Raw genomic sequence first — 4282 nt, 5'->3', positions numbered from 1 at the left:
GAAGGGAGCCAGGTCACGTGGGAATTTTCAGGCCAAAGTGAGAATTTCACTTTAATTCCAATTTCAGAAGGAAACCATGGAAGGAACTGAAACCAAGAAATGACATAGTTCAATGTATCAGCTTAAAAGAGCATTCTGGTTGATATGTAGAAGATACCTTGTTTTGCTTTTTCTAGTTTTGAAAGTAAAGAGAGTAGAAAAGCAATCTTTTCTTTTTTTTTTTTTTTTTTGTAATTGTTAAATGAGCATATTTGGCTGTGGAATTCAGAAAAGACAGAGAGTGATAGAAAAAGCTTTAGGAACATCCCACCTTTCATTATAGTAAACTCTGTTTACATTTCACTGAAAGAAGATACACAGTATTTATGACCAGAAGGATTATTGGCATTCATTCTGAAGTCTTGTATAGAATAATAATAGTAATAACATAATCGTATATGGTATTGATTATATTTTGGATAATTTTCAAAGTGGTTTAAACATATTGACTCATTTATTCCTTTAACAACACTATGTAATAAATTCAGTTTTTATCCATGGAATAATTCTTCCATATGAAGAAAATGATACACAGAGATTAATAGTTTGCCTAAAGTCATGTGCTAAATAATCATAATTTGAGCCCAGAAAACCAAGCTCCAGAGTCCATGCCCCACACCAATGTGTTGTGCTGCCTCTCTGGTGTCGTTATATGATTCATGATAAATAATGCTTTTGCCTTTATTTTTCCTTTTCTACATGACTGATGTCATCCGAAAGTGGTTCATTCTCTAGAGGGCTTTAATCTGGGAGTCCTTGTACCACAGACTTACAAAAATAAGAATGTTTAATATCAGCTTTTGGCCACACTATCGTATGAATCTTGGAGGAGCATGAATCACCAATGCAATCACATTATCAAATAAAATTATATTGTCTTGCCTGGCATTCTTACTTTACTCGCATTTTTAAGCCATTTGAACCCTACTTATATTCAATTTCTACCTTATTTTAACCAACAGAAGGTGCAGAAGTCAGAGGTCAGTGATGATAAATTACATCGTGTTAACAACATTCATCCTGGTGGGACTGACAGATGACCCAAAGTTACAGATTTTGCTTTTTATCTTTTTGTTCATCACCTAATCTGCTGAGTGTGATTGGGAACCTGACAGTCATCACCCTCACCGTTATAGATTCTTGCCTTAAAATACCTATGTATTTCTTTCTCTGGAATTTCTTCATTCTAGAAATCTCTTTTACCACTGTCTGTATTCCCAGATACCTGTATACCCTTGCCTCTGGGGACAATACAGTTACCTATAATCTTTGTGCCAGTCAATTATTTTTCCTTATTGTCCTGGGTGTGACTGAGTTTCTCCTCCGGACGGCCATGTCCTATGACCGCTATGTGGCCATCTGCAAACCCCTGCGTTACACAACCATCATGAACAACATGGTCTGCATCAAGTTCCTCATTGGCTGTTACATGATTGCTCTAATCATTGTCATCCCACCATTTGGCATGGGCTTTGAGCTTGAGTTTTGTAACTCTAATGTCACTTTGGCTGTGATGCTGCTCCCATCCTGATGATTACTTGTTCAGACACAGGGTTCCTAGAGCAATTCTTCTTGGTCCTGACTGTGCTGATGCTCATTTTCACCTTAGTGTGTGTCATCATGTCCTATACGTACATCATCAGGACCATTCTCAGATTCCCTTCTGACCAGCAAAGGAAAAAGGCTTTTTCTACATGTTCTTCCCATATAATTGTGGTTTCTATCACTTTTGGAACCTGCATTTTCATCTGCATCAAACCACATGCAAAAGAAGCGGTTGCTATGAATAAGGTAGTGTCAGTGCTAAAGACTTCAATTGCCCCCATAATGAATCCTTTCATTTATACTTTGAGGAACAAGCAAGTGGTACAAGCTTTCACAGATATGATCAAAAGGGTTGCATCTATTTCGAAGAACTAAGATTAGTGTACTTAAAAGATCAAAGTGTAAAACAATTTCCTATTATTTTAACAGTTTTATTGAGATGTAATTTAACTATTATAAAATTCACAAGTTTTAATTGTATCAGTGAATACATTCAAGTAAGTTAACAGAGCTGTCCAATCATCACTATAATCCATTTTAGAACATTTCCATCACCCCAAATATTTTTCTGATGACTATCGGCAGTCAGTCACCACTTTCATCCCCTCACCTCCAGTACAAACACTGATCTATTTTCCTCCTCTATAAATTTGCCTTTTCTGGACATTTCATACAAATAGAAACATATATGTATTTGTATCTAACTTCTTTTATTTGGCATAATGTTTTTGAGGTTCATTCATGTTGTAGCAGTTATTAGAAGCTTACTCTTTTTTATAGCAAATAGTATTCCATCACATGGATATATTACATTCAGTTTTTCCTTCACCAGTTGATGAACATTTGGGTTGTTTCCATGTCATTGTAAGACATGTTTTCATTTTTTGTACCTAAAGTTGAGTTGTGTGGTATCTATAGAGCTGTCTTCTAAATCTGTACTGTGTTAGTCCCACCAGCAATGCGTAAAGGATCCAGTTTTGTCACATATTCACCAACACTTGAATTTTGACTCTTTTTTTATTATGGCCAGTCTCATGAGTGTGTAATGGCACCAGATTATGGGTTTAATTGGTATTTCCCTAATGATGAATGATATTGAGAGTCTTTTCCTGCGTTCATCATCTCTTTGTATATCTTCTTTGGTGAAATTTCTATTCAAATAATTTGCCCATTTTTAATTGGATTTCTTGTCTTTTTTTTTTTTAATTTTTGATTGCACCACATGGTATGCATGGTTCTTGGTTTCCCCACCAGATATTAAACCCATGCTCCTGCATGAGAAACCTGAAGTTTTAACCACTGGACTGATAAGGAAGTTCCAGGTTGCTTGTCTTGTTACTGAGTTGTAAGAATTCTTTGTATATTTTTATCCAAGTCCTTTATCAGATATTTGATATTTGAAAATCAAATATTTTCTCCTAATTTGTGGTATGTGAATAAATCTGTGAAGTAATATTCATTTAAAGTCATTCTTTTCAGCATTGATTGTAATAGCAAAAGGCATTAAGTGCAATGTTTTTCAACAGAAGACTGCTCTATTCAACAGAAGTTCCATTCTGTAGAATACCTTACATCTATTTAAAAAAATAAAGTAAGCTTTTTCTGTATTGACATAGAAAATTTTCCATTATGCTATATATTTAAGTAAGAAAGGTGCAAAACAGTGCATACATCCTTTCTGTTTAGAAAAAGATGAAAACTTATCATCTAATTATACATATGCCTAAAAATGCATTAAAACAATGGAAAAATATTGAAAATATATGGATAGGTAACCAAGTGTATAAGGATAAAGTGATGAAAATGAGCTTTAACTGAATATCTTTTTATACATTGTGCTATTATAAACCTTTAAAAATTCATATAATGAATATGAGTATTCATCATGTAAATATATATAAGTACTATATACAAATGCAACTTATACAATATATTCCATCAAAAATGAACTTACATATACTATATAAAATATATTTATATTTCATTAATATTAAAATATTATATTTCCATTTTATTCATATCTGTATTTAATTCATATTCATCATTCATGCAAGTTCATTCATAATTCATACAATTTAAAATATAATTTTATATTGAATGTATCTATCATAAAACTGAATACTAATATGACACATTCAAGCATGTATCATGCTCAGAAAGTGTTAATTTGAGGCATTTTTTTAAAGAAATATTTCTGTATATTTGAAATTTAAATGTCACTGGAGATCCTGTTCGTAGTGATGCTCTCTAAGGCCCATTTGACTTATTATTCCAAGATGTCTGGCTCCAGGTGAGTGATCACGCCATTGTGATTATCTTGGTCATGAAGATCTTTTTTGTACAGTTCTTCTGTGTATTCTTGCCACATCTTCTTAATATCTTCTGCTTCTGTTAGGTCCATACCATTTCTGTCCTTTATCGAGCCCATCTTTGCATGAAATGTTCCCTTGATATCTCTAATTTTCTGAAGAGATCTATTGTTTTTCCCATTCTGTTGTTTTCCTCTATTTCTTTGCATTGATAGCTGAAGGCTTTCTTATCTCTCCTTGCTATTCTTTGAAACTCTGCATTCAGATGCTTATATCTTTCCTTTTCTCCTTTGCTTTTCGCTTCTCTTCTTTTCACAGATATTTGTAAGGCCTCCTCAGACAGCCATTTTGCTTTTTTGCATTTCTTTTCCATGGGGATGGTCTTGGTC

General features: G+C 33.5%; 1 pseudogene; it reads left to right on the top strand.

The window, feature by feature from the left end:
• Positions 1–1026: 1026 nt before the first annotated feature.
• LOC129536993 (olfactory receptor 6C2-like) lies at positions 1027–1959 on the top strand (annotated as a pseudogene).
• The last annotated feature ends 2323 nt before the right edge of the window (positions 1960–4282 follow it).

The sequence above is a fragment of the Moschus berezovskii genome, chromosome 6 (assembly GCF_049115385.1).
Source record: "Moschus berezovskii isolate FMDL1 chromosome 6, NW_MosBer_1.0, whole genome shotgun sequence".
Classification (NCBI taxonomy): domain Eukaryota; kingdom Metazoa; phylum Chordata; class Mammalia; order Artiodactyla; family Moschidae; genus Moschus; species Moschus berezovskii.
Note: the sequence above shows the minus strand (reverse complement) of the source record. Positions and strands in the feature narration are given on the sequence as shown.